At 43.9% G+C, this 19,242-nt stretch overlaps 1 long non-coding RNA gene across 1 annotated transcript in view; it reads left to right on the top strand.

Moving 5' to 3' along the window:
* The window catches only part of LOC116420337, a 46,902-nt gene that overhangs the window by 13,154 nt on the left and 14,506 nt on the right, over positions 1–19,242 (top strand). The window contains exon 2 of the long non-coding RNA XR_004230633.1: positions 3,689–3,877. This is a non-coding gene — a long non-coding RNA (uncharacterized LOC116420337). The remainder of the gene's footprint in view (positions 1–3,688; positions 3,878–19,242) is intronic.

The following is a 19,242-nucleotide window of genomic DNA, read 5'->3' on the forward strand; positions in this document are numbered from 1 at the left end:
CATTAAGGGGAAAGGAAAGGGAGGAAATAATGGAAGAGATCATTGACAGTAAAGTCTGGTGGAAACCAAGAAATTGTTGGATATAGTTCAGGGGAAAGAAGAAACATATGGAAAAGAGCACTTGGGAAAAGGATGGGAAGGGACCCCTGGGTATTTAGAGGCAAAGAAATAGGACCTTTGGGCTGAGAAGTGACACTAGAGGGACAAAGAGATAGAGAACCAGAGAGACAAGTATACAGAAATAAGAGTCGGGAAAGATTGGGAAAGCAAGGGAGGGGGAAAAAGAAGGAAGTATGGGTAATAAGATAAGGAGGAGGAAGATACTATTAAAGAATGAAGGAGTGAGAAGGGACCAATAATGCTAGAAAGTGGGGGGAAAGGGAAATATTCTCAGGGTATTAAAGAGAAAACGAGACAAGCAACCCTCGGGAAAGTAAAAGGGGTAATAAAATAAAAGGAAGAGAACATAACATATGGCAGAAGAAATAGCACTGAAGAGAGCAAAAGGGAGAGAAAATGAAAAGGATGGGGACAAAAGAGACAGTCTAACGGAAGTGGCCACTGATAATGGGAAAGAAAGAAGGAAAGGACCACTGAAAAATGGGGGGAGAGGAAGACACAATGAAGGCACAATAGGAAATGGTGCTGAGGCGGGGAGATAACGATACAATTAGGACAGAGAGAAAATATTGAGCGAAATGGGAAAGTGTCTTGGGAAATGGGAAAAGGGAAAGAAGAGCAGGACAGATAAAACAGCAGGACCTGAGAATGCTCCAAGGCAGCAAAGGCTGAGATGGACCGGATTGTCAGGGAAAGTGAGGAGAATTTCAAGTCCAAGATTGACACCCACAGGCTGGAGATGAAAGTGCCCAAGTGGGGGGATGGGAAAGGAAAAAATAAGTGACCAATGAGGAGAGAGCTGGGCCTGGAGGGAGGGCCTGTGATGGACAGAGCCATGGGCTGGGGGTCAGGACAGGCTGAAGTGGGGGCTGCCTCATAAACTCAGATGTGTGACCCTGCACAAGGCACTTAGCACCTGCTTTAGACCACAATTTCTTCTCATTGAATACTATGGTCTTAAACATAAAAGACCTTTACATTTCGTTCTTGTTCAAAAACGGGAGACGGAATGTACCATTAAGGTGGGGAGAAAAAAGTGAGAAATGGGAAGGTATCACAGGAAATGGGAAATGGGGAGAAAAGGGAAAAATCCTCTGATTAGGAGGAAGAGAAAGAAGAAAAGAAAGAACCACCGGAAATAGAGGAGAGGGGAGATACAAAGGGATGGTAACAAGGAACATCAGGATTGAGGGAGATAGAAGGTACCATTCGGGAAGATAAAGCTGAGAAACAAATGGAAGGAGGTACTGGAGACAGAGGCAAAGTGATAAAGGGAACATAGTGATGGGATCTGGGATGTAGAAAAGGGAAAAAACAAGTAAACACTATGAACCCCTGTGGGAAATACAGAGTACAAAGCAGAGTGAGTTTGTGGCAGTAAGGTCAATGATTAAAGAGCAAAGGAAGAAAGCACTTCCTAAGGGGGGAGTGCTAGGGAGGGCCCTGGGCCCTGTGCAGCCGGTGCGGTAAGGCAGGAGGGATGAAGCAGCAGGGCCCGAGGATGCTCTGAGGCCGCAAGGGCTCACAATGGACCAGAATGGCAGGGACAGGGATGGGAATTCAAAATGCAAGACTGACACCCACAGGCTGGAAATGGAAGTGCCCAGGTGGGGGATGGGAAGGGAGAAAATAAGAGACCAATGAGGAGAGAGCTGGGGCGGGAGGGAGGGGCCGTGCTGGACAGAGCCATGGGATGAGGGTCAAGACAGGCTGAAGCAGAGGCTGCCTCACAAACTCAAGAGACATGTGACTCTGCACAAGGCACTTAGCACCTGCTTTAAATCATTTTCTCATTTAAAATTGTGGTCTTAAACATAAAGGCCTTTAAATTTCCTTCTTGTTCAAAAAAAAAAAGGAGTGAAGTAAGATACCATTAGCGTGGGGAGAAACAATTGAAAGAAATGAGAAGGTATCACAGGAAATGGGAAATGAGGAGAAAGGGGAAAGAACCCCTGGTTAGGAGGAAGAGAAAGAACCACTGGAAATAGAGGAAAGGGGAGATACAAAGGGATGACACCAAGGAACATCAAGATGGAGGGAGATGGAAGGTACCATTAGGGAGGGAAGACAAAGTTGAGAAACAAAGGGAAGGAATCACTAGAAACGTGGTCTAAGTGACAGAGGGAACATAATGTTGGGATCTGGGATGGAGAAAAGGGAAAAAACAAGTGAAGAGAACATTATGAAGACCTGGGGGAAATACAGAGAAGAAAGCAGAGAGTGTCTGTGGGAAGACGGCCAAGGGATGAAGAGCAAAGGAAGAAAGCACTTGCTAAGGGGGAAAGTGCTTGGGACGGGGCTGGACCCTGTGCAGCCTGTGCAGTGAGGCAGGAGAGAAGAGCAGGAGGGATAAAGCAGCAGGGCCCGAGGATGCTGTGAGGCAGCAAGGGCTCACTGTGGACCGGACTGTCAGGCAAATTGAGGGGAATTTTAAATCCAAGACTGACACTAACAGGCTGGTGATGGAAGTGCATAAGTGGGGGGATGGGAAGCGAGAAAATAAGAGACCAATGAGGAGAGAGCTGGGGACGGAGGGAGGGGCCGTGCTGGACAAAGCCATGGGATGGGGGTCAAAACAGGCTGAAGTGGAGACTGCCTCACAAGCTCAGATGTGTGACCCTGCATAAGGCACTCGGTACCTGCTTTAAACCATAGTTTCCTTCTTCCTTGAAGTGATGCTCTTGAAATCAAATGATTTGAAAGAAAGTTCTAGTTCAAAATTCCTCTGGTTTCATGAGAAAGGAGAGGAAAGCCTGAGCATGGGGTCGGAAGAGAGAAAAACAGTAGGCAAGCTTCATTAAAGAGACAGATAAAAACACAGAAAGATTCAGAAAGATAAAGACATCAAAAAAGGTGGATAGAGAACTGGGAGAATGATGGTGGTCGGTGAAGCAGCTAGTTCTCCTAATGGGCAAAGGTTGGGTCTTAGAAGCAGGGGGACCTAAATTCAGGGACTGACATAATCTTTCTTGCTCCCTCTCCCAGGGATCAGTTCTACTTATATGTCTAATCATTACTTTCTTTCCCTTAATTTTTTTTTCACCTCTAAGTCAGGGATTGTATAAGTGACAGAAAGATAAGGAAAAGGCTAACTGAGTTTGCTGTGGTGGCAGAGAGCTACCAAAGGCTTTTGGGGAGTACATTCAAGGAGATATACAGCAGGACAAGGCCCACTTTGTACAAAGGGAAGGGGGAGGACAAAAAGGATGGAGGACAGGGGATGAGCCCCAAAAGGTAGAAGGCAGAGCCCTTGGGGTGGGCCAGTTTGGGGAAGGGCAATACAGACAGGGAGACCCAGAGAGAAAAGAAGAGTTGATGATTTGAGGGAGAGAGGGAAGAGATCACTGGGGCGGGGCGGGGGGGAGAAGCAGCGAGCAAGGAGCTGAAGGACCCAGTGGGGACACTTTTGAGGAAGAAGGGGATGGACAGGGAGGGTGTTCTTTGCTAGGACAAAGAGAGGTTTTAATGATTTGGGGACAAATCCCCTTGTTATTAACTTGCTAATGAAAATTAATAGCTGTTTAAGACACTTAACTCTTCTCACCCTGAATTTCTTCCTCTAAAAAAGATGGAGATGATGGTGGCCACTTAGGGGACCTTCCAGTTGGAAGATTCTATCAGTGAAGAAGCGAGAAGGGCAAGCCCTATGGGAGTGGATGGTCAGGAAAGAGTTAGTGGGGAAGAGAACCACTGAAAGGTCTCGTCGACATGGATGGAGGGAGAGACAGAAAGTAAGCCTCCTACCAACCAGAACATAGTAAGTAGAGACAAAAATGATGTGTGTTCAACCTCCTCTTGTGTGTCCCTCACCACATCACATAAACTCTCTATCTCAGTTTCTTTTTCTTTCAAAAGGGGTTTTTGGACAGGTTGGTCTTCTAGATTTTTTCCCATTCTCTAATGTTCTAAACTTTTTCCAATAGAGAAGGGAAAAGTATTTAATATAGAGGCAGATTCTGAGTAGGGAACAGATATAGAGGAAAGGGAATACCATGGACAGAGCAAAGGGAGAGTCAAAGGAAAGGGACAAGTGAGGATGTCGGGAGAGAGAATGGAGGCTAATCCAGGAGAGAGTCAGATATAGAAGGTGATGATGGTGTCACGATATAAAAGGAAGGGATCCTGAAGAAAGTGATGCTTTAGTACTTGGGGTTACAGGCCTAGAGCCAGGAAGAAGCAGAGCTGAGTCCTGGGATAGAGAGGAGAAGGTCCGTTTTATAGCCTAGGAATTGGAATCAGGGAGGGTTGGTTTCTCATTTTTCTTCATAAACTCACTGGCTGTATTCCCTTAGGCATGTTAACTTTGTTAACCTGAACTTCTTGTGCTTTAAAAAGAGGAGGTTGAACCCAGTCGCCCTGAAGATGTCAGATAGCTGCAAAGAGACAGAAAAGAGACAGAAACAGAGGAAGGGAAGAAGAGAGAGAGAGAGAGACAGAGAGGGAGGTGAAAGAGAAGCAATAGGAGTACAATGAAGAGGAAGAATGACAAGTACCTTGACAAGTGGCTCCAAATATATGTGTGAGGGCGAGAGAATTGTGGAGGATTTTTAGACATAGAATTTTGATGCCACAAATGGTGAGATGGAAAGGTAATGCACATAGAGGAAGTGGAGAGAGAGGGCTGAGTGATTCACTGGTTATAGTGATTGGCTTAGTGTCAGCAAGGAATAAATTCAAATTCTGTCAATATCAAAAATCCCCTGACAATTCCTGGCTGTTTTGTTCTGGGCAAGTTGTTTCACCTCCGTCTTCCTCAGCTTCCTCAGCTGTATGAGGTGGTAAAAACAGGCCCTACTTCCCAGAGTTATTGTGGGAAGAAAAAACATTAAAATTTGTACATTGTATAGCACATTCTTTACTACTTGTCAGGCACTTAATCGTTATTTTTATTCCTTCCTTACTAAAATGATCTGGTGTTCATCACTGGTCTCTAAGAATACTTAGAGGTCTATATCACTAATAATACTGGAGCCAGTGAGAACAGGAGAATATATAAAGTGAGAATCAGGTAAGAGATTTCTGAGGAGAACTGAGAGACAGAGGGAAAGCACTACAGAGGGCATAGGACATGGAGAGAGGGAAAAGAAAGGAGCAGAAGTGATATAGAGAGATCTTGTTAGAAAGATTACCATTCAGACACAGAGAGAGACAGTGATAATAACTTAGAGTCTCTTCAGTCTCAGTTTCCTCCCCTGAAGAAAATGTTTCATTTTCTTGGTTTTGACATCCTTTCCTGCTCTAAATCTCTAACCCTAAGAGCGATGAAAGGAGAAAATGACTAGTACATGTTTTGTGATAGAGACAAAAAGAGAGAAATCTGTATTAAAAAAAACCTCAGTGATAGGGAGAGCTCAAGAGAAAACCCATTGGAGAGGGAGAGATCAAAAAAGAAAAGGCCTTTATAAATGTGCTGAGAATCAGAAGTAACTCCTGAAAGAAAGAAAAAAGGATTGTAGGCAAAGAGAAACCAAAGGGAAAAAGGCAGAGGAGATGGCAGAGAGAAAGGGGAAAGGGAGGCAGAGACACAGACACACACACACACACACACACACACACACATACACACACACACAGAGAGAGAGAGAGAGAGAGAGAGAGAGAATGTACAAACAACCCTTTAACTTGAAAGGAGAGGGAGAATCAAGGAAAACAATTGTGGAGAGGGGTGAAAGACATTTTAGAGGTCATTAGAAAGGGAGATTGTGAAAGGAAAGTGACAGCAAGTAATGGATAGAGATCTCCTTAGAAGTTTAAGCAGATGGACAGAGAGACACTGATAAACAGTAACTAAGAGTTTCTTAGCCTCAGTTTGCTCCCTGAAAAAAGTGATTGTATTTCATGGCCCTGAGGTCTTTTCTATCTATAATTCCGTAATCTTACGAGTGATGAAAGGGCAAAAACCCTATTTCATATGTTCTGTTTCTTCAAATTATAAATCTATGATTTCATGAGTGATGGAAGGAGATAGAAGGGAAAATACCACTGTTCAGGGAAAAGAGAAAGAGACCACCTACCATGGAGGCAGGAGAAAGGAGAAACAGAATTTACTAGGTCTCTGGGGAGAGACAAAGATAAGGCCAACAAAAGAAATGGCAAAAGATTATAACTATTGTACTTTTACTCATGAGGGAAAATAAAACAATTGTTGGGGGGAAAGGAAGGAAAGAGAACAGACATGTTGGATGTGAGAAGAGGGAAGAGGTGACTAAGATAGGATGGGGTAGAGGAGACAAAGGGAATACTGTATTAAAGATGGGAGGGACAGAAACTCTCCAGTGGGGGAAAAACCATTAGGTAGAAAGCAAATAGATTATTGGTGATAGAGAACTTATTAGACAGTTGAACTCAAGAAAATGTGTAGGGCCTATGGGAAAGAAGAATGAGTGTCCAGTGGAAAAGACATCTTGGGAAAGGGGAGGGCAAGGGACCTCTGGGCAGCTGGAGATTAAGGAGAGAGACAGAGAGAGAGAAAGAAATAGAAATAGATGGAGAGACAGAGACAAACATGCAAACACACAGAGATAAAGAGAATAGAACTAGGAAAGGACCAGAAGGGAGAGAGGAGAGAGCCAGATCAAAGGGATCCCCGGAAAAGAAAGGAGGGGAGACAAAAGGAGGAAATATGGGGAATAACGGGAGGGAAAATGAAGATACTACTAAAGAAAGCAGAAGAAGGAATGAGACAATGAAAAGGAGCTAGTTTGCACAGAAAAAGGATAAAATGAAAAAAAAAAACAAACCCTACATAATAAGAGGAGAAAAAGAGAGAAATTACCATTAGAAAAGATAAGTGGGTGACAGGAAGAGAAAGGGAAAATAGAGGATGTGGTTTTAAGGGAAAAAAAAGCAAAGAAAAAAGAAAGTTGAAAGAAACTGAAAAGGATAAACCATTTTGGGGAAGGAGGAGACAATGTAAAGGAACAGATCATTGAATAGAGAAAAGAAGGCAAAAGAATGGGGGAAAGAAAAAGGGAAAGAAGTACTGATGAGGAAGAAGAGGGAGAGAGCAACTGAAAAAGGAGCTCTGGAAAAAGTGGAGAGGGGAGATACAAAGGGAAGGAACCACCTAGTTTTGGGATGGAGGGAGATGGAAGGTACCATTAGGTAAGAGAGAAAATGCTGAGAAACAAATGGAAGGAAGCCCTGGAGATGGGGACAAAGTGACAAAGGGAACAGAATAGTGGGATCTGGGATGGAGAAAAGGAAAGAAACAGTGAGGAGAACATGGTGAGCATCTGGGGGAAATGCAGAGAAGAAAGCAGAGCGTGTCTGTGGGAGGACGGTCAAGGGCTGAAGAGCAAAGGAAGAAAGCACTTGCTAAGGGGGGCGGGTCGGGGACAGGCCTGGGCCCTGTCCAGTGAGATAGGAGGGAACAGGAGGGATAAAGCAGCAGGGCCCGAGGATGCTGTGAGGCCCCAAGGGCTCACAGTGGACCAGACTGGCAGGGACAGGGATGGGAATTCCAAATGCAAGAGTGACACCCACAGGCTGGAGATGGAAGTGCCCAGGTGGGGGATGGGAAGGGAGAAAATAAGAGACCAATGAGGAGAGAGTTGGGGCCGGAGGGAGGGGCCATGCTGGACAGAGCCATGGGCTGGGGATCAGGACAGGCTGAAGCAGAGGCTGCCTCACAAACTCAGAGATGTGTGAGCCGGAACAAGGCATTTAGCACCTGCTTTAGACCACAGTTTATTCTCTTAAAAGATGATCTTGAACTCAAAGGCTTAGAAAAACCTTCTAGCTCAAAAATCCCGTGGGTCTATGAGAATGAAGAGAAAAACCTGAGCATGGGGTGGGACGAGAGAAAAACAATTTGTAGGTAAACTTCATTAAAGAGAAAAAGGCACAGAAAGAGTAACAAAGATAGAGACAACAAAAAGGGATCCCAGAGAACTGAGAGAATGATGGTGGGGGGTGAGGCATCTGGTTCTCCTAATGGCTAAACCATGGGGCCTGGAGTCAGGAGGACCTAAATTCTGGAGCTGATTTATAAGCTTCCTTGCTGCCATCATAGAATCAGTTCTCCTTATATGGCTAATCCTTAGTTTCTTCAGGGTTAGATTCAATTTCACTTAATTTTTTCTGTCTCTATGTGAGGGATCCTATCAGTGATAGAAAGAGAAGGAAAGCCCCCGGGTACAGGCAGGGAATACCATTCACAGAGCAAAGGGGGAGTCAAAGGAAGGGGGCAAGTGTCGTTATGGGGAGATAGAGCGGAGGCTAATCCAGGAGAGAGAGTCAGAGACAGAAGGTAATGATGGTGTGAAGATATAAAAGGAAGGGTTCCTGAAGATAGTGACGCTTTAGTACTTGGATTTATAGGCCTAGAGTCAGGAGGAAGCAGAGCTGAGTCCTGGGATAGAGAGGAGAAGGTCCGTCTCATAGCCTAGGATTTGGAATCAGGAGGGTTGGTTTCTCATTTTTCTTCATAAACTCACTGGCTGTATTCCCTTAGACATGTTCATTGGTTAAACCTGGATTACTTGTGCTTTAAAAAGAGGAGGTTGAACCCAGTGGCCCTGAAGATGTCAGATAGCTGCAAATATATAGGAGAGAGAGAGAGAGAGAGAGGGAGAGGGAGAAAAATAAAAGAGAAGCAATAGGTCTTCAGTGAAGAGGAAGACAGACAAATAGAGCTTGACAGAAAGGAGTAAATAGATGTGTAAAGGAAGAGAGAATTGTGGAATATGTTCAGACATAGAATTTTGATGCCAAAAATGATGAGACAGAAAGGAAAGGGGCAAAGATAATGATGAGAGAGAGAGCTGGGTGGTACAATGGATATAGTGATGGGCCTAGTGTCAGAAAAAATGAATGCAAATTCTGTCAATAACAAATCATCCCCAGACATTTACTTGCGTTTCTATTCTGGGGAAATTATTTAAACTCTGTCTCCCTCAGCTTAATCAGTTGTACGAGGAGGCAAAAACAGGTCCTACTTCCAAGAGTTATTGTGGGAAGAAAACACATTAACATTTGTACATTGTATAGCACATTCTGTACTAATTGTCAGGCACCTAATCCTTATTTTTATTCCTTCCTTACTAAAAAGATCGGGTGTTCATCAGTGGACTCTAAGAATACTTAGAAGTCTATATCGCTAATAACATTGGAATCAATGAGAAAAGGAGAATATATAGAGTGAGAATCAGGTAAGAGATTTCTGAAGAGAACTGAGAGACAGGGAAAGCATTACAGCAGGCATAGGACAGGGAGAGAGGGAAAAGAAAGGAGCAGAAATGATATAGAGAGATCTTGTTAGAAAGATTCTCAGACAGATACAGGGAGAGACAGCAATAGACAGTAACTTAGAGTCTCCTCAGCCTCAGTTTCCTCCTTTGTAGAAAGTGGTTGTTTTTCTTGGTTCTGAGTTCATTTCCTGCTCTAAATCTATAATCCTAATAGTGATGAAAGAAAAAGTAAATGACTATTATATATTTTGTGATAGCGACACAAAGAGAGAAATCTATTAAAAAAAACAGAGATAGGGAGAGCTCAAGAGAAAACCCATTGGAGAGGGAGAGATGGAAAAATAAAAAGCCTATATAAATGTGCTGAGAATCAGAAGATAACTCCTGAAAGAAAGCAGAAATCGAAAGGACTCTGGAGATGCGGGAGAAGAAGAGATGGAAAGAGAAGGGACCATTCTGAATATGTATAGAAAAAGATAGGGATTCCTGAAGATAGTGATGCTTTAGTATTTGGATTTTTAGGAAGAGACAGATGAGAATAGATGGTGAGGGGACTCAACAACATGAAGGGCCCACTTATTCTGGTAGGGAGGAACAAAGAGCCCACGTGGGAGAGAGGAAAAATTCAAGATCTATTGGGGAGTGAGGAGAGGGAGAAAACAAGGGAGCTGATAAGAAATCATCAGGGGAGAATCAAAGAGTCAAAAACCAAGAAGTAAGTAGAACCAACAAGTAAAAAAGGGGAAGGATCAGAACTGACTTAGTAATAGTGTTGCTGAGGCAATGAGGAGATGGAGAGACAAACATGGAAGGGACCACTGGTTGAAGAAAAGAGAGAGACAATAAAGATCATCAGCCACTAGAATCTGGAAGAGAGTGTGAAATAGATACAGGAGGCTTGCAAGGTGGTCAGAGGAATAGAGGGAATGGACTAGTGTAGAAAGAGGAGAGACAGAAAGTCAAAGGGATTTCAGTGGATTATAGGCAGAGAGAAAAGGGAAGAAGGAAGAAGAGAAGAAGTCAGAGAGAAAGGGGAAAGGGAGACACACATACAGATAAAGACAAAGACAGAAGTAGAGACAGAGAAATAAAAATAACATACAAACAATCTTCTTTAACTTGAAAGGAGAGGGAAAAGAAAGAAAGACTGTTGTGGAGAGTGGTGAACGACATTTCAGAGGTTATTAGAAAGGAAGATTGTGAAAGAAATGTGACAACAGGTGATGGAGAGAAAGCTACTTAGGTTAGACAGATGAATAGAAAGAGACAATGTAGACAGCAACTTAGAGTTTTTCAGCCTCACTTTTTCCCCCAGAAGAAAGTGATTATATTTTATGGCCCTCAGGTCATTTCCATCTCTAAATCCGTAATCCTAGTGATGAAAGGTAAAAACAAACTATTTCATATAAGTTGTGTCTCTTCCAATTATAAATCTATAATTTCATGAATGATGAAAGGAGATAAAGAGGAAAACACCATTGTTCAGGGGAAAGAGGAAGATACCACTGAGGAGAAAGGAGAAAGAGAGGATTTACTAGGTCTCTGGGATGAGACAAAGAGAAATGGCCACCAGGAGATATGGTAGAAGAATTACACTATTACAGTTGGGTGGGGGGGGGAAGATAAAATGATCTTTGGGAGAAAAGGAAGGAAAGAGGAGACATTTTGGATGTGAGATGAGGAAAGAGGTGACCAAGATAAGATGGGGTGGAGGAGACAAAGGGAATAATGTATTAAAAATGGAAGGGAGAGACACTCCGCAGTAGGGGGAACACCGTTAGGCAGAAAGCAAATAGATTATTGGTGATAGAGAATTTATCAGACAGTCGAACTCAAGAAATTATGTAGGGCCAAGGAGGAAGGAGAAGAAAAATCCAGTGGAAAAGAGTTCTTGGGAAAGGGGAGGGCAAGGGAGCTCTAGGCAGCTGGAGTTAAGGAAGAAGAGATATAGAACAAGAGAAATAGAGAGACAAACAGAATCACTGAGAGAGAGACAGAGATAAAAGTACTAGGAAAAGACTGAGGGCAGAGCCAGATATAAGGGATCAGTGGGAAAGAAAGGAGGGGATTCAAAGGGAGAAAATATGGGGAATAAAGGTAGGGGGAAACTAAAGAAAGGGGAAGAAGGAGTAAGAAAATGAGAAGGGTCTAGTTTGCATAGACAAGGAATAAAATGAAAAAAAAACCCTACATATTAAAAAGAGAAAAAGAGAGAAGGACCCATTAAAAAGACAAGTAGGTGACAGGAAGGCAAATAGAATGTAGAGGATGTGCCCTTAAGGAAAATATCAAAGAAAAGAGAAGACTGAGAGAAAATGAAAAGGAAAAACAGTATTGGGGAAGGAGGAGACAATGTAAAGGAACAGCTCATTGATTAGAGAAAAGGAGAAAGAATGAAGGAAGAAACTATCAGGTGGGATGTGGGGAACAACAAAGGGAAAGAAACACTGATTAGGAAGAAGAGGGAGAGAGCAACTGGGAAAGGAATAATGGAAAAAGTGGAGAGGGGAGATAAAAAGGGAAGAAACCACAGAGCATGGGGATGGAGGGAGAAGGAAGGTACCATTAGGGAGGGGAGAAAATGCTCTAGAAATAAAAGGAAGGAAGCCTTGGAGATGGGGGCAAAGTGACAGAGAACAGAATAGTGGGATCTGGGATGGAGAAAAGGAAAGAAACAGTGAAGAGAACATGGTGAGCATCTAGGGGAAATCCAGAGAAGAAAGCAGAGAGTGTCTGTGGGGCTGAAGAGCAAAGGAAGAAAGCACTTGCTAAGGGGGGACTGTCGGGGACAGGCCTGGACCCTGTGCACACTGTGCAGCGAGACAGGAGGGAAGAGCAGGAGAGACAAAGCCGCTCTGAGGCCTCAATGGCTCACAGTGGAACCGAGAGTCAGGGACAGGGATGGGAATTCCAAATACAAGAGTGACACCCACAGGCTGGAGATGGAAATGCCCAGGTAGGGGGATGGGAAGGGAAAAAATAAGAGACCAATGAGGAGAGAGCTGGGGCCGGAGGGAGGGGCCGTGCTGGACAGAGCCATGGGCTGGGGATCAAGACAGGCTGAAGTGGAGGCTGCCTCACAAACTCAGAGATGTGTGACCCTGCACAAGGCCCTTGGCACCTGCTTTAAACCTCAGTTTCTTCTCATTGAATATTACTGTCTTAAACATAAAGACCTTTAAATTTTGTTCTTGTTCAAAAAAAAAAAGGAGAGATGGAAGATACCATTAAGGTGGGGAGAAAAAGTGAAAGAAATGGGAAGGCTTCACAGGAAATGGGAAATGGGGAGAAAATGGAAAGATCCTCTGTTTAGGAGGAAGAGAAAGAGAGAAGGAAAGAAAAACACCACTTGAAATAGAGGAGAGGGGAGATACAAAGGAATGACACCAAAGAACATCAGGATGGAGGGAGATGGAAGGTACCATTAGGGAGGGAAGACAAAGCTCAGAATCAAATTGAAGGAAACATTGTATACGGGGGCTAAGTGACAAAGGGAACACAATGGTGGGATCTGGGATGGAGAAAAAGGAAAAAACAATTAAAGAGAACACTGTATATACCTATGGGAAATACCGAGATAAAAGCAGAGTGTCTCTAGCAGGACAGGCTGAATTGGAAAGCTGCCTCACAAACTTAGAGATGTAACCTTGAACAAGGCACTTAGCACTTGATTTAAACCACATTTTCTTCTCCTTGTAAATGATTCTCTTAAATTCAAAGACTTTGAGAGAAACATCTAGTTCCAAAATCCTCTGGTTTTATGAGAAAGAAGAGGAAAGTTTTGGGATTGGGGTAGGAGCAGAAAAAAAAAAGTTAGTAGGCAAACTCCATCAAAGAGACAAACAAAAGCACAAAAAGAGTGACAAAGATAGAGACATGAAAAAGAGACCACATAGGGCAGCTAGGTTATGTAATGGATAGAGCACCAGCTCTGAAATCCTGAGGACCTGAGGTCAGATCTGGCCTCAGATACTTAATACTTCCTAGCTGTGTGACCTAGGGCAAATCACTTAACCCCAATTGTCTCAGAAAAAAAAATTTCCTAGTCAAAAAGGGACCACAGAGAACTGGGCGAATGATGGTGATAATTGCGGCATCTGGTTCTCCTAATTAGTAAAGCATGGGGCCTGCAGTCAGGAAGACCTGAATTCTGTGGCTGACTTACAATCTTCTTTGTTCCTTCTCCCAGTATCAGATCTTCTTATATGTCTAATACTTAATTTCTTCACGGTTAGATTAAATTTCCCTTAATTTTTTTCCACCTCTAAGCCAGGCATACTATAAGTGACAGAAAGATAAGTTTCTCAGGCTAACTGAGGTTCCTGTGGTGGCAGAGAGCTGCCAAAGGCTTCTGTGGAGTGCAATCAAGGAGATGCCGCAGGACAAGGCTAACTTTGTACAAAGGAAAGGGGGAGGATAAAAAAAGAGGGACAACAGGAGATGAGCACCAAAAGACAGAAGGCAGAGCCCTTGGGGTGGGCCAGTTTGGGGAAGGGCAGTACAGACAGGGAGACCTAGAGAGAAAAGAAGAGTTGATGATTTGAGGGAGAAAGAGAAAAAAGTCATTGTGGGGGAAGAGGAGAAGAGCAAGGAGCTAAAGGATCTAGTGGAGACATTTCTGAGGAAGAAGGAGATGAACCAGCAGGGAGTTCTTTTCTAGAACAGATAGCTTGTGCTTTCAACCTCCTCTTATAAGTATACTGGTTGTTTGTCCTTCAGCACATTCCATAAATTGTCTTTCTCAGTTTCCTTTTCTGTCAAAAGAAGTCTCTGGGCTGGTTGGACTCCCAGATTTCTGCCCTCTCTCTAATGTTCGATGCTTTTCCAATAGAGAAGGGAAGAGTACTTAACATAGGGGAGAGACAGATTCTGAGAAGGGAATAGATATGGAGAAAAGGGAATTCCATGGACAGAGCAAAGAGAGAGTCAAAGGAAGGGGACAAGTGAGGATGTGGGGAGAGAGAGTGAAGGCTAATCCAGGAGAGAGAGTCAGAGACAGAAGCTGATGATGGTGTCAAGATAAAAATGAAAGGATCCTGAAGATAGTGATGCTTTAGTACTTGGAGTTAAGAGGCCTAGAGTCAGGAAGAAGCAGAGCTGAGTCCTGGCATAGAGAGGAGAAGGTCCATTTCATAGGCTAGGATTTGGAATCAGGGAGGGTTAGTTTCTCATTTTTCTTCATAGACTCACTCTGCTTTCTCATGGACATGTTAACTTGGTTAAACCTGAATTTCTTGAGCTTTCAAAAGAGGAGGTTGAACCCACTGGCCCTGAGGATGTCAGAGACACAGAGTAAAGTACTAGGAAAGGACCAGAGGGAAGAGAGAACAGAGCCTGATGGAAGGGATCAGTGAGAAAGAAAGAAGGGCAGACAAAAGGAGAAACTGTGTGAAATAAAAAAGGGAGAATAAAGATAATACTAGTAAAGAAAGGGGAAGAAGGAGTGAGAAAATGAGAAGGGCCTAGTTTGCATAGAAAAGGGATAAAATGAAAAAAAAAACACTACATATTAAAAAGAGAAAAAGAGGGAAGGAACCATTTGGAAACATGAGTAGGTGACAGAAAAAGAAAGCGAAGGTAGAGGATGTGGTATTAAGGAAAAAAAGCAATGAAAAGAGAATGTTCAGAGAAAATGAAAAGGATAAACCCTTTTGGGGAAGGAGACAATGTAAAAGAAGAGAATTGATTACAGAAAAGAAGGAGAAAGAATGAAGGAAGAAACCATCAGATGGGATGTGGGGAAAGAAAAAGGGAAAAAACGACTGATGAGGGAGAAAGCAACTGGGAAAGGACCACTGGAAAAAGTGGAGAGGGGAGACACAAAGGAAAGGAACAATGGATCATGGGGATGGAGGGAGAAGGAAGGTACCATTAGGGAGAGGAGAAAAAGCTGAGGAACAAATGGAAGGAAAGTGTAGATGGGGGCAAAGTGACGAAGGGAACATAATGGTGGGATCTGGGATGGAGAAAAGGGAAAAAGCATGTGAGCACAACATTGAATACCTGATGGAAGTACAAAGAAGAAAGCAGATTGTGTCTGTTGGAGGATGGCCAGGGCTGAAGAGCAAAGGAAGAAAGCACTTGCTAAGGGGGGAGCGCTAGGGATAGACCTGGGCCCCGTGCACACTGTGCAGTGAAGCAGATTGGAAGAGTAGGGGGATGAAGTCACAGGGCCCGAGGATGCTCTGAGGCCGCAAGGGCTCACAATGGACCAGACTGTCAGGGAGGGAAATTCCAAATGCAAGAGTGACACCCACAGGCTGGAGATGGAAATGCCCAGGTAGGGGGATGGGAAGGGAGAAAATAAGAGACCAATGAGGAGAGAGCTGGGGCTGGAGGGAGGGGCCGTGCTGGACAGAGCCATGGGCTGGGGATCAGGACAGGCTGAAGCAGAGGCTGCCTCACAAACTCAGAGATGTGTGACCCTGCACAAGTCCCTTGGCACCTGCTTTAAACCTCAGTTTCTTCTCTTAAATGATGAACATGAACCCACTCAGTGAAGAAGAGAGGGAGCAACTGGGGAGGCGTGGTCCATGGAAGTAGATGGGCAGGAAAGAGAGTTAGTGGGGAAGAGAACCAGTAAAAGGCCCACTAGGCCTGGATGGTGAAAAAGAGAGAAAGGTAAGTGTCCAACAAGCAGAGTAAGATAATTAGAGGGAAAGTGCTCCAGCTCTACTTGTAACCTTACTAGCTGTTTGGCCCTCAGTATATCCCATAAACTCTCCAGCTCAGGTTTCTTTTCTCTCAGTAGATGTGTTTGGACTGCATGGACACTCAGATCCATTCCAACTCTCTAATATTTTATAATTTTCCAGTAGAGAAGGGGAAAACACCTTGATGTAAGGGTAGAGGCAGAGAGATTAAGATTAAAGGGCAAGGCTTTTGAGGAAGGGACAGAAATGTCAGGAACTGAATAGCCTGTAGAGAGGAAATAGAGATGCAGAGGAAGGGGCCAAGCAAGGATGTGGGGACACAGAGAGGAGACTAGGTCAGCAGGCAGAGAGGGAGACAGACACACAGGTGGATTTCACGCAGGTGAATCAGAAATTTTCAGAGAAAAGATTCCTTGGCAATGAAAGTGTCAGAGAGAGAAGAGAACAGTGTGTCAAGGAAGTAGATCTGGGGCCTAAGTAAACCCAGCAAGGATCAAAGAGAAAGGGACAGTGAAGATTGCCTGGGGTAGTCAAGTGGCAATTAAGGATGGAGATAGCAAAGCACTTGAGATCAGATAATACTTCAGACCTTTTCATGCATGAATTTGCTTCAGGAAAAGATTGAAGGTGTGTTAGCCTTGGCTTCCTCCTCTGTAATATATTTGAGGGCTTCTTTGATGACCTTTAAGGTCCCTTCAGTGTTTACAATCCAAAGAATTGTGGAAAGGAGAAAGAAAGCCCTTTGGGAGGTTGAAATGGGAGGAGAAATTGAGTATGAAAAAATCTCTTTGGAGGGGAGAGACACAGAGAATGGCCAGAGGGGGAGAGAAAGTGTTGGAAAGGGAGAAAAGGAAGGGACGATTTACAATGGAGATAAGACAGAGATGAAAATACTGCCGCAAAATATTTTTTACTGTGATTTTGAAAGACGAGAGAAGGAAACAGAGGGAGCAATCTAAAAGGAAGAAAATATGCTTTGCAAACACTTTCTCATTTGATACCTAGGACAGCTCCGTGCAGCTGCTTATATGGTCCCTGTTTTATACTTAAGGCAAAAAGTTCATTGAGATTGTGACTAGCCCAGGATCACTCAGTAAGAAGTATCTAAAGTTTAATTTGAACTCAGGTCCGACAGACTCCAGACCCAGCACTCTTTCCAATGCCAGGCCATGTCCCTGAGCCTCACTGATATGAGTCCAGATCCTACTTTCCACTGTCTCTATAACTCTCTGCAGATCTCTGTCACTCTCCCAGTCTCAGCTTCCTTCTCTCAGTTGGTTCCCCTGAAGAAAGTGGTTGTATTCCATGTCCCTCAGTTCCTTTATATCTCTAAATCTGTAATCCTATGAGTGGTGAAATGCGAAGAACACTATTTTCTATAGTCTCTTCCAATTATAAATCTATCATTTTATGAGTGATGCAGGAACATAGTGAGGAAAAGGCCATTGTTGAGGGAAAAACGGAAGACAGCACTGGGGAGAGAGGAAAAAAAGAGGATTTACTAGGTCTCTGGGGAATGACAAAGAGAAAAGGCCACCTAGATATATGGCACAAAAGTATCCATAACATAGTTGGGCTGGTGGGGGAAGAGAAAACTATCTTTGGGTGAAAAAGGAAGAAAGAGAAAAGAAGAGGAGATATTGTGGATATGAGAAGAGGTAAGAAGTGACTAAGATGATATAGGGTGGAAGAGACAAAGGGAATAATGTAGTAAACATGGGAGCCAGAGAAATCCCCCACTAGGGAGGAACACCACTAGCAGAATGGAGATAGACTATTGGCAATAGAGAATTTAACAGAGAGTGGAATTCAAGAAATTGTGTGGGGCCTAGGGGAAAGGAAAAGAAGGATCCAGTGGAAAAGACATCTAGGGAAAGGGGAGGGCAGGGGACCTGGAGCAGCCAGAAATTGAGAAAGAGAGACAGTACAAGAGACAAAAAGGGACATAGATTGACAGAGAGAGACACACACAAACACACAGAGACAAAGACAGAAGTATTATGAAATGACCAGACAGGAGAACGTTGAGAACCAGATGGAAATGATCACTGGGAAAGAAAGGAGGGGAGACAAAAGGAGAAAAGGTGGGAAATAAAGGGAGGGAGTATGAAGATACTACTAAAAATACGGGAAGAAGGAGTGAGAAAATGAGAAGGGCCTAATTTGCATAGAAAAGGGATAAAATAAAAACAAACAAACACTACATATTAGGAAGAGGAAAAGAAGGAAGAAATCATTAGACAAGTTCCTTAAGTGGCAGGAAGACAAAGGGAAGTTAGAGGATGTGGAAGTAAGGAAAAAATAAAAAAAGAGAAAAGGGTGAGAAAAAATGAAAAAGATAAATAATGTTGGGAAAGGGAGGAAACAATGCAAAGGAACAAATCATTGATTAGAGAAAAGACAGAGAAAGAATAAAGGGAGAGACCATAGTATAAGATGGGGGAAAGAAAAAGGGAAAGAACCATTGATGAAGAAGAGGGAGGGAACAACTGGGAAAGGACCACTGGAATAAGAGGAGAGGGGAGATACAAAGAGAAGGAACCATGGAGGGAGGGCATAGAGGGAAAAGGAAGGTACCATTAGGGAGGGGAGAAAAAGCTGAGAAAGAAATGGAAGGAAGCCCTGGAGATGGGGGCAAATTGATAAAGGGAAGAGAACAGTGGGATCTAGGATGGAGAAGAGGGAAAAATATGTGAAGGAAACATTGAATACCTGGGAGAAATGCAGAGAAGAAAGCAGAGAGTGTCTGTGTGAGGACGGCCAAGGGCTGAAGAGCAAAGGAAGAAAGCACTTGCTAATGGGGGAGTGTCGGGGACAGGCCTGGGTCCTGTGCAGTGAGACAGGAGGGAAGAGCAGGGGGGATAAAGCCACAGGGCCCGATGATGCTCTGAGGCCCCAAGGGCTCACAGTGGACCAGACTGTCAGGGACAGGGATGAGAATTCCAAATGCAAGAGTGACACCCACAGGCTGCAAATGGAAATGCCCAGGTGGGGGATGGGAAGGGAGAAAATAAGAGACCAATGAGGAGAGAGCTGGGGCCGGAGGGAGGGGCCGTGCTGGACAGAGCCATGGGCTGGGGATCAGGACAGGCTGAAATGGAGGCTGCCTCACAAACTCGGACCCTGTACAAGGCACCTGCTTTAGATCACAGTTTCCTTCTCCCTTGAAATGATGCACTTGATCTCAAAGGCTTTGAAAAACCTTCTCATTCAAAAATCCTGCATTTTATGAGAATGAAGAGGAGAGCCTGAGCATGGGGTGGGAGGAGAGAAAAACA

The sequence above is a fragment of the Sarcophilus harrisii genome, chromosome X (assembly GCF_902635505.1).
Source record: "Sarcophilus harrisii chromosome X, mSarHar1.11, whole genome shotgun sequence".
NCBI lineage: Eukaryota > Metazoa > Chordata > Mammalia > Dasyuromorphia > Dasyuridae > Sarcophilus > Sarcophilus harrisii.